Genomic DNA, 11,861 nt, shown 5'->3' on the forward strand with positions numbered 1-11,861 from the left:
TCTATTTTTTTGCGTTTGTTTTTTGGTGTTTTCATTTGGCATTTTGGGTCCCTTGACGCAGTTGACATTGTAGGCGTCGTCGGCGTCATCGTCATCGTCGTCCTCGTCATCATCTTCAATTTGTCGGTGTCGCTGCTGGTGTTTTTGTTATTATTGTTTCATTTTGTGTACGAAAACGGTCATTGAACTTGTCGAAAGGGACAGTGGGGTCAATGAGATGAAAATGAGTGTAAATTTTCTAAGAATGTTAACAAGAGTGATTGAGAGCAGAAACGTTGAGTGAGTAATAAAGATGAGATAGAAATGGAGTAATCTCTCAGACATTGTCCAGGAGCAATATGAGAACTTCAGAATGATAATCAACTCTCCATATTGCCCCTCTAAAATTTCATCCCGACTGAGAGTTTGCTTTATTTATTAACACCTTGTTTCATGAAATTAAGAGAAATGCCATAATACCCTTTTTCAGGTATGTGAAGGAACCGAACGGGATTTTATCCCTATTTAGTTTCTTCAAAGAAAGAAAAGGGGATTACAGTAGATTCAAGGTATACAGTTTGAGTTTTCTCTTTATGGTCAAGAAGCAACTTTGTCTTCTTCGAACCATCTTCAGGAAGATTGTCACCTAATACCAGAATATCAATGTTAGATATCTTTATTAATTTTGAAGGTGATTGATGTGGTAGACATATATAAAGAGAACGGTAAAAAATCTGAGAGATCGTCTATTTGCCAGTCATCCAATGAGAACTGAGTGAGACTTTTTTCAAATCTTCTAACTTCCGGTAGGATTCTCGAAGACACAAACTCCACTAGATCGCACGCTTCTCACTTTTTATTTTATTTCGTAGTGTTTCTTCTCCTGTTTCCATGTGCCTATTGGATAAAAAGAGGGTCCTTAAAGCTTCGAGGAGACTCCCAGTTGTAAAGGGACTTTTTGAAATGTTTTTAGAAGATTTTTCGTTACTGAGGAATTGACGATTATAGAGAAAACTTTTCTGGATTTTGATTTTAAGCGAAACAGTAAAAATAAAGAAAAGAAATACTGGAAAAATATATTTTTTTTATTAGACTAAATCAAGAATAGACCCACTGTCCGCCTTGTATCCTGTTTTTTTGGAAATTCCTGTTGCGTTACAAATTTGCGTGTTTATCCTGGGTGTTTATTTCAACGTGACTACACACATATATGTAGACCATTTATTTTTGTGTGTTTGTTGTTATTTTTATAAAAAGTATTTATTTTATATACCTAGAAAAAAAATTTGCTGAATTTCATGTGAAACATCAATGGGTGAGAGGTTTTCGATGGAAAAGGTGCATTATCCTCTGAGCACAACAACGACAACAACAAACAACTTATAAGCGTTAAGTGCATTCACTTTGCCATAGCCAGTGAGACTAGGGAGGGATTAACGCATTACTTCCACAAACAAACACACACACACTCAAACATTCGCATGTAAGCTCACGGCGGCTAGAAGCAAAATAAGAAACACGTGAAGGCGTCGTAGGCGTAATCAAGCGGCGGCGTTGCATTTACTAAACAAAGGAAAGCACATTTGCGAGTTGAAAGTTCAATGAACTTATCGGTGAAAGCAGTTGGCGTTCATTAAACGATCGAAATTGAAATGAGAATAAATAGAAAATGAATTGAATAAAATACAATTAATCAGTTAGGTCAAACTCGTTTATATCGGAAATATTGGAGTATGGCAAAGTCGGCAAAATTTTATGTTTTTCCAGCAATAATCTGAAGTATACTCAAGAAAATATTGTTGTCTAATTTTATTTAAGGTAATTCAATATGCACGATATATTCGGCAATAAAACAACTTGCATACCAACAAGTAATTAAGGGCTCAATTTGGGTACAACCGAACATTTTATTCTCACGCAATTCATTGATATTATTTTATTAATATTATATAACACACAAATTTATCCATAAATTTGGCATAACGTTTAATAGAATAACGATCATCATATATACATAGTGTGTCATTTTCACCACCAATGTATACTATATCCAAGACTATCGCTGCTCACTTAATTCGCCTAAGATATTTCACTTATTAACCGATTTTAAGGTATACATATAACTCACCATATTTTTGAAAAACCTATAATTAGGTATATGTGGTAATGGGAAGTTATGACCCGATTACCCGATTTTTTTCAGTGAACGTATCAAATTAAGTTTAAATTTGTATTGTCTGCAATACCAACTGTCTCATGGTGCCAAGGAACATGTGTACCAAATTGTATCAAGATATATTGGTTTTTACTCAAGTTATCGCTTGCACAGATGGACGGGCGGACAGACAGACAGACTACCGGATTTCAAATCTACTCGCCACCCTGATCACTTTGGTATATTTAACCCTATATCTTTCTTAGCGCATATGTATGTATATAGTATAAGTGGACTGAGGTGACTTATGAACCGATTTTAAAAATTTTCGAACTAAAATCCATGAACATACGTTCACTTAATCTTACTAAGGTATCTTCCATTTTGACCAAATTATACGGTATAAAACCCATAGGAACTTTAAAAGTCTTTTTATAAGCTACTAGCAGATCACTCCATGCGCGTACTTGGGAGGTTTTGCAATTTTTTAGCAAGCAGCTGCGAGCGCTCGTTACTCGACTTTGTGGCACTCGATTGCGATGCGAAGAGAATGACTTGCAAGACGATTTTCAGTTTCAGATTAAGATTCACAATCACGAAGTCTTTTTGATACCCTCACCCAGGAACTAAAGGGTGATTTTTTAAGAGCTTGATAACTTTAAAAAAAAAAAAAACGCATAATTTGCAAAATCTCATCGGTTCTTTATTTGAAACGTTAGATTGGTTCATGACATTTACTTTTTGAAGATAATTTCATTTAAATGTTGACCGCGGCTGCGTCTTAGGTGGTCCATTCGGAAAGTCCAATTTTGGGCAACTTTTTCGAGCATTTCGGCCGGAATAGCCCGAATTTCTTCGGAAATGTTGTCTTCCAAAGCTGGAATAGTTGCTGGCTTATTTCTGTAGACTTTAGACTTGACGTAGCCCCACAAAAAATAGTCTAAAGGCGTTAAATCGCATGATCTTGGTGGCCAACTTACGGGTCCATTTCTTGAGATGAATTGTTCTCCGAAGTTTTCCCTCAAAATGGCCATAGAATCGCGAGCTGTGTGGCATGTAGCGCCATCTTGTTGAAACCACATGTCAACCAAGTTCAGTTCTTCCATTTTTGGCAACAAAAAGTTTGTTAGCATCGAACGATAGCGATCGCCATTCACCGTAACGTTTCGTCCAACAGCATCTTTGAAAAAATACGGTCCAATGATTCCACCAGCGTACAAACCACACCAAACAGTGCATTTTTCGGGATGCATGGGCAGTTCTTGAACGGCTTCTGGTTGCTCTTCACCCCAAATGCGGCAATTTTGCTTATTTACGTAGCCATTCAACCAGAAATGAGCCTCATCGCTGAACAAAATTTGTCGATAAAAAAGCGGATTTTCTGCCAACTTTTCTAGGGCCCATTCACTGAAAATTCGACGTTGTGGCAGATCGTTCGGCTTCAGTTCTTGCACGAGCTGTATTTTATACGGTTTTACACCAAGATCTTTGCGTAAAATCTTCCATGTGGTCGAATAACACAAACCCAATTGCTGCGAACGGCGACGAATCGACATTTCACGGTCTTCAGCCACACTCTCAGAAACAGACGCAATATTCTCTTCTGTACGCACTGTACGCATTCGTGTGGTTGGTTTAATGTCCAATAAAGTAAACTGAGTGCGAAACTTGGTCACAATCGCATTAATTGTTTGCTCACTTGGTCGATTATGTAGACCATAAATCGGACGTAAAGCGCGAAACACATTTCGAACCGAACACTGATTTTGGTAATAAAATTCAATGATTTGCAAGCGTTGCTCGTTAGTAAGTCTATTCATGATGAAATGTCAAAGCATACTGAGCATCTTTCTCTTTGACACCATGTCTGAAATCCCACGTGATCTGTCAAATACTAATGCATGAAAATCCTAACCTCAAAAAAATCACCCGTTATTTCCATAAAGTTGAAATTCTAGCAATAAATATGGTTTTTGTTACTTATTTTATTATTGTTATTTTTGAAATCGGCACAGTAGTTTTTGAGTTTATTCAATACAAACATACATATGTACAGTTCTTTCCTCTTTTAATAGTAGTATAATATGGGGGTTAGGGAAAGTATTTCCCCGATTTTATCAATTATTCGCACCAGGACGTATAATTATCAGGAAAATATATCCACCTAATTTTATCAAGTATCTTACAGAATCATCGATATTTTCGATATAAAGGCAGCCATAGGCTTTAAGGTCCCCATAAGGCTTGGAAAGTGAGAGTCCGTTTCGGTCATGTTTAAATGCAAGTTTTTCTTATAAAAGACATGTAGAGAGATATTATTATATTGATTATTGATTTATCTATTGTCTAGTGAAGTAATCTAATGAAATTTAATATTATACCTTATACAAATGAGGCGTGTTTGTGGTCCGATTTCTCTTTATTACAAAATGAACAAATAATTTATCACTTTTGGAGAGAGTGTCTTCACATCCAAGCACTGATTTTTCCTTTGTCTAACACTGATTGATTGACTGTACAAAGAAATCGTATGTATTTCAACTCAATTCGAATTCAGCCAACAACAACAATCACTCATAATTTGCCTAACAAATATAAATGCACAGAAACATACAGACGACTTATAGCGCATTTATAAGCAAATTCGAGAGCTAACGCACGTGCTATTGATGGACTTTGCCTTCCAGGCGGCTAAGTTGTGCAAAAGATATATATGTAACAGCAGCAACAACAACCACCACAACAACAGCAAAACAGACGTAAAGCCATCAAGACGAATCGCAGCACGTGCCTTTAGACATTTCGAGGATACGCTTAGCAAAGTTGTGTGCAAAAGTAAGAAACACAAACGCACACACACACAGAGAATTAAAATACACGCACAAAACACAAAAATATGTAAACAATTTCGTGGCAAGTCAATGTCCTTTCGTGGCTGCGACGACGCTGCCACTGCCAACACAACTGACGCTTGTTGCTTTATTTAGCCGCCTGCTGTTGTTGTTGTTGTTGTTATTGTTACAGCAATTGTTGCTTTGTGCCGACGCTTATGGCACATCAAATGTCCTGCAGGATATATACTCCATTGTGTCTTATTCATGCTCGCTCGTACAATTTTCGTGTGTATAAATAAATGGATTCTATATATATACCTATATACATATATATAAATTTCTATATCTGTAAGCTTATAAAAATGCGTTTGGCATTTTATTAGCCGGCGCCATGACGCAACCGGCATGAATACATGCAAGCAGGTCCTGGCAACTGCTTACATCTACATACATATACATATATGAAATGCGCGTTTGTCTGTATAGCTGGCGCTGCGGTTCACTGAGCTGTTTCATGCGTCTGCATTTGTTTTCGTCGCTTGCTGTAATGTTAGTTGGTATGTGTGTAAGTGACTGTTTTTGGCTTTCTTGACGGGTGGCAGGTGGGCAGGACATTGAACGTCTGTTTGATGTCTGCCAACGTTTTGCGTTTTGTGCCGCGTAGGTTATTTGCCCGACCAAATGGAAGTACATTACAAGCATTGTACACATTCTGACATCTATTTTCGGTATACTTGGAAATGTGTTAGCTGTAATTTTTTTTTGGGTAAGTCTTTAGTCTTTATTTAGCATGAAATATGTGTGAGTAACGCATTAGAAATGAACTGAGGTTAAATGTTACCAGATTTTATTCATATATGTATATATTCAATATGTACATGTGCGCCATACAATCACGACGACTATAATAATGACCGTATCGAGTCACTACTTTTGTCCTGTGCTCTTATTAAAAACTTTACTACAAAATTTTCTCTTAAAAAAGTATGTCGATACTTCATATGACTTATATTCTGTCGCTATTTGGTTGTACCAGTTTTTTATACCAGTTCTTTGTTCGATACGTCACTCCTTAATTTTTGGGAGAAGAGACTAGTATCGACTTTTTATCGACATTCGTAATTGTAATCGTAATCTATCGTAATAACTTTAAAAACTGCGACCTTTTTGATATTCAAGATATTACATTGCTTTTTGTAATGCATCGACACCAAAGCACTTCTGAATTAACAGTAGACTCAGTGGTAAACCTTTAAAAACTTCGGAACCCCTAACTTTCAGCAATAATATTCCTACCCAACGATATATCAAACTGAAAGATGTTCCCTCGAGTCTTGCTTTATATAAGATTGCCAAATATCTCCCTTCCTCATTTTTGGCCTTTTGAATTTCGCGAGTATGTATAAAGCGCTACAGAGCTCGTATCTGGCAATACTATACATCTTTGAAAAATCTTGACATAACCTAAAAAACAACGCTATGCATGATTAGTTTGGATATTGCATTTAACAGTTATAGACGTGTAAACATGGAGTTCACTAACGCCGAAATTCGCACTATTTTAAAGCTTTCCTTTGTTAAAAGGAAATCAGCTATAGGAACATCCCGTGAAGTTAATGGTGTTTTGGGGGATGCTACTCAATCACTTCGAACTGCGGAGGAATGGTTCGAACGATTCAGAGCGGGTGAAAAGGACACCATGGATAAGCCAGCCGGCGAAAGACCTGTGACGACGAATACCGATCAAATCATGGAAAACATCGAACTCGACCCATTTTTGAAGCGAATGGTGACTGGCGACGATAAATGGATCACATACGATAATATCAAGCGAAAACGGTCGTGGTCGAAGGACGGTGAATTGTCCCAAACGGTGTCCAAGCCGGGATTGTCGGCTAAGTAGGTCAGAAGCAATGGGAGCTCGGATGGGAGGTTTCATCACATCCACCCGACAGCCCGGACATAACACCAAGTAATTACCACCTGTTCCTGTCCATGGCGAACGCCCTTGTGGTGTAAAGTTCAACTCAAAAGAGGTTTGTGAAAAGGGGCTGTCCGAGTACTTCGCAAATAAGTAGGAAGCTTCTACGAGGGGAGTATTATGAAGTTGCCGTCTAGATGGCAACATATTATCGAACGAAACGGCGCGTATTTAAACTAAATCCGATCACTGTAACACTTTTTAGAAAGCATTGAATAAAAAGCGGAAGGGAGATATTTGCCAACCTAATATTTTGCTTAATCAAACAAAATTACGAGTACGAGGTCTGTTCAAAAAATAAGGTGAATTTTCATATTTCTCAAACAAATATTTATTCAACAATTTCTATTTTTCTATTTCGAAGCAGTTCTGATTTGTACTTTTTGGTATGTCATTGAGCTCCCTCAGCTTTTTTTAGCGCTTTCTTTGGCTTTTGTTCCCCTGGACTCTTCCATTGGGACAATTGGACTTTGGTTTCGATGTCATAACCATATACCCATCATTCGTCACTAGTTATGAGTCTTTTAAGCAACTCTAGATAGCCGCGGACGTCATTAAAGAATTTCTGAGCGATGTTCATCCGACGATTTTTTTGTTAATATTCAGTAATTTTGGAACGAAATTCTTTGTCTGGCGTTTCAGCCCAAAATTCCGAAAAAATTGCATGGAATGAAGTAACCGATATGTCAATGTTTTCAGCAACTACTCTCATAGTGATTCGATGATTTTATATACAAGTTTCCTTCACTTTCTCAACATTTTCATGGATTGTTGATATGCTGAGGCGTCCAAGGCGAGCATCATCATTCATGTCTTCCCGATTTCTTTGAAAACTTGTAAACATTTTTAGAAACGAAGTCTGTTATTTTTTGAACAGAATGGAAGGACTAATTTCATAGACTTTTCATAAATAACTCAGATGTTGGCGTAAGGAATTCTTGAAGGCTACTTGTCATATTTTAAAGTCAACAAAGTGGTTAAAATTAATAATTTATTGTCGAAGTGAGGGGTCCAGAAAAAAATATATTTTTTAAATAATAATTTCATCCAATCTAAGGGGGAAGTTTCCACGGTCAAGTGCTTTATATAGGCGAAAAAATATATACAAATGATTCACCTTTTGTACAATCAAGTAAACCAGAAATGAGTCAAGTATAAGAGAAATTGGGCCGGCTTTAAACATTTCCAACCATTAACTCGGGGCTCATCAGAATGTTTCGATTTAACCATATATAGTAATTTAAAGATTATATTTATATTAGTGGTGATCACCTTATGGTTTACAGACAACTCTCATAAGCCAAATATTCCTTTAGTATTATAAAAAATATACTATTTATTATAGCAGTTATGTGAAGTAGAAGTAGCTACACAGAGGCCAACAGCCTTTAATTATTTTGACAGTTGCTTAACTCCACAGTAAGAAAAAACTTCGAATTCGCTACACCTCTTACTGGTTAAAATGTGCAAATTTTACGGTTGATTTTGCAAAACAAAGAAAATCACGCAAACAATTGGAACAAAAGAGCCAACCTGGAATGAGATTGAAAATAAATTAATCAATGAAAATTGCAAAAGGCGGCAATCCAAAACGCCTCTTACACATTTTATCAGAAAAAACAAAAAAGACAACAACAAAAAGTGCAAAAATTTAACCGAAGCGACGCTTGCCAATGAACTCTAACTAACACTTCTTGTTGCTATTGTTGTTGTTTCCACAGCATTTTATTGAAATTCGCAAATCAAATTCGCATACGATTTCCTTCATTATATGCTCGCTACGCAAAGAAAACTCGCAAGACACCGAAATCTCAAAAAATAGATTCGCATGTAAACGAGTGCGTGTGTGTGTGCGTTTTCGCATGCGTACTACGCGCACTACGATCCACTAATAGACGAACGAAAGTCAATTAATCTGCACACCGGGGCATCTCGAGACGCTCCTAGATATATCTAGTAGACCAACACTACAACAAAAACAAACTAATAAAATGCCACAAAAAATTTGTTTTGCAAAAGTTTTCGCAGCGCAGTTGACAGCACGAGAGAATTTAGGTCAAAAGCTGTGCGAATTCGCGTACGCGGTCATTTACGCGCGGTCGCGGATGCGTCTCAAAGCGGCCGGCCACTCAACCGATAGGCAGCGCGCGTAGCGACAGCGAGTGAAACGATGCGATTGAACTTTGCCAATTTGCAAATTGTGCGGAACGCGTTCAAAATAAAGGCAAAAATTTAATAGAGTTAAAAAAAAAGAAATCACAACAACAATAGCAAAAATTTGTAAAGTCAAAAACTTCATTATAGTATTAAAAATACTAGCTGAGATAAAAACTAAGCGCCGAACCAGTTTGAATGGCAGGCTAAGCGTTGAAAATTTTGCGTTTGAGTACCAATTAACTAAGCATCGACTAGCATATGTTCGGTCAACTGAGTCATAGTTCACACTGCCACAGATCGGTCGGTTTAACGCACTGCACGCAAATAATTATAAAATTTATTTATTTTAATAAAGGTAGTGAGTCACACAATTAAGACGACTACTTTGGCTGCAGTGAGGAGTTCTCATAATTATTTAAATTAATTTCGCTAGGGTGGCCAGTGTTCCAGAAATAAATGAAATATATTTCTTCATCTTACTAATCCTTCTATATTTAAGTCGAAAGGAGTGTGGCAACCCCTTTAACAGTTATTAGATATTTCAAAAAAAATGTGTACAGTTTTTAAAATTTCCGGAAACATTTTCAGAAGTTTTCTCACATACTAGCAAAATATTTTTATACTCTCGCAACAAAGTTGCTAGAGAGTATTATAGTTTTGTTCACATAACGGTTGTTTGTAACACCCAAAGCTAAACGAGTTAGATATAGGGTTATATATACCAAAGTGATCAGGGTGAAGAGTGGAGTTCAAATCCGAATGTTTGTCTGTCCGTCCGTCCGTCTGTGCAAGCTGTAACTTGAGTAAAAATTAAAATATCTTGATGAAACTTGGCATACTTATTTCTTGGCACCATAGGAGGGTTGCTTTCGAAAATGAGCAAAACCACTGCCACGCCCAAAAAATGGCGAAAACCGAAAACACATAAAGTGCCATAAATAAAGCTATGGAAATAAAATTTGGTATGAAGGATCGCACTATGAGGGGCATATTTGGATGTAACTTTTTTGGGGAGGTGGGCGTGGCCCCGCCCCCAAATAGATTTTTTGTACATATCTCGGAAACCAATAGAGCTATATAAACCAAACTTCCTGTAGTCGTTTTTTTAGCCATTAGGAAGTGGCCAAAACCAAAAATGAAAGAAATCGGATAACCACGCCCACCTCCCATACAAAGGTTAGGTTGAAAATTACTAAAAGTGGGTTAACTCACTAACGAAAAACGTCAGAAACACTGAAATTTACATAAGAAATGGCAGTTGGAAGTTGCACTCAGATTTTTTTACAAAATGGAAAATGGGCGTGGCGTCGCCCACTTATGGGTCAAAAACCATATCTCAGGAACTACTCGACCGATTTCAATGAAACTTGGTTTCTAATAGTTTCCTTACATCGGAATGATATGTTGTGAAAATAGGCCAAATCGCTTCACAACCACGCCTACTTCCTATATACCAGAACTTTGAAGACGATCTGAAACGTTTACATTACAATATATAAAGTAAGCACTAGTGAAGATATCGGTGCAGCACTTTGCACAAATACTATGTTCACATTGTGGCAGCCCCATTCTAAAAAGCGCCGAAATCGGACCATAGGTTTTTAAGGCCCCATATATCGAACACGAGGACCTCGGTGCTTCTAACCTAATATTATGGTTTCCAAGTTTCAATGGACTTTATACAATATATATGATGAATATGTGGGTCAAATTGTTTATTATATAATATTCATAAAGTTAAATAAATAAATTGCGAGAGTATAAAATGTTCGGTTACACCCGAACTTAACCCTTCCTTACTTGTTAAATTTCCAAATTGTTGGCAACTCTAACATAAGGTAGTATAAAGTTTTTTAGTAAGACTATTAATATATTACTTTCCATAGAATCTCTTGGACTACCTTAACAATCACATTAATCAAGACAACTTCAAATTTCTTCTCGGTAATAAAAATGTAACTGTTTTTTATAGTAAGTGAAAATTCATATACATTTTCCAAATATTTTCAGATATTTGGTCACTTTGTTGTAATATCTGCAATATTTTATAACTCTCATTACATTATTTTACTCCTTAACATTTTAATTTTGTTACGAATTTGACAAAAATAGTGTAACAGGCAACCCTATAATAAATATTTTTAAATTAAAATATTTTTTGATTTAAAAACAAAATAATTGTGCATTAGAGAGTAGCTACCATAAAATAAATTATGCAAAATAGAGGCTTCAAAAATATATAAAGTGTGTATAAAATTAATAAATAATGTTCAAGTTTACCCTAATGTAAGAGCCATATATAGTACGTATCTAAAAGTGCGTAAATTTGCAAATTCTCACATGCGAATTTAAAAGTTAATTCAACTTTTACGGCATTTTTTATATTTTTTTATTAAAGAAGAAGCCTAATACATTTATCTTAGTTATATACATATGTATGTACATAAATATTTGTTGCCTGCCAGATGGTGGCGCCTTAAATTTAGTATTTTGGCATTTTGCTTTGACAGATAGCAGCGTGTAGATATTAAAAATGCAAATTTTAAATATGGTAACAACGAGATATCTACTAAATTTGCATATTTTGTAGACATTCGTATTTATAAGCTTTGGATGCTACACATTCGTAGGTCATTGATCGACCGAAATAATTTCTATAATTGAATACTCCAGCTTTCAGATTCGATTTCTGTTTTAGTATATGAATGTAAAATTAAAATTAAAATTAAAATTAAAATTAAAATTAAAATTAAAA

Source organism: Zeugodacus cucurbitae, chromosome 5 (genome assembly GCF_028554725.1).
Source record: "Zeugodacus cucurbitae isolate PBARC_wt_2022May chromosome 5, idZeuCucr1.2, whole genome shotgun sequence".
Classification (NCBI taxonomy): domain Eukaryota; kingdom Metazoa; phylum Arthropoda; class Insecta; order Diptera; family Tephritidae; genus Zeugodacus; species Zeugodacus cucurbitae.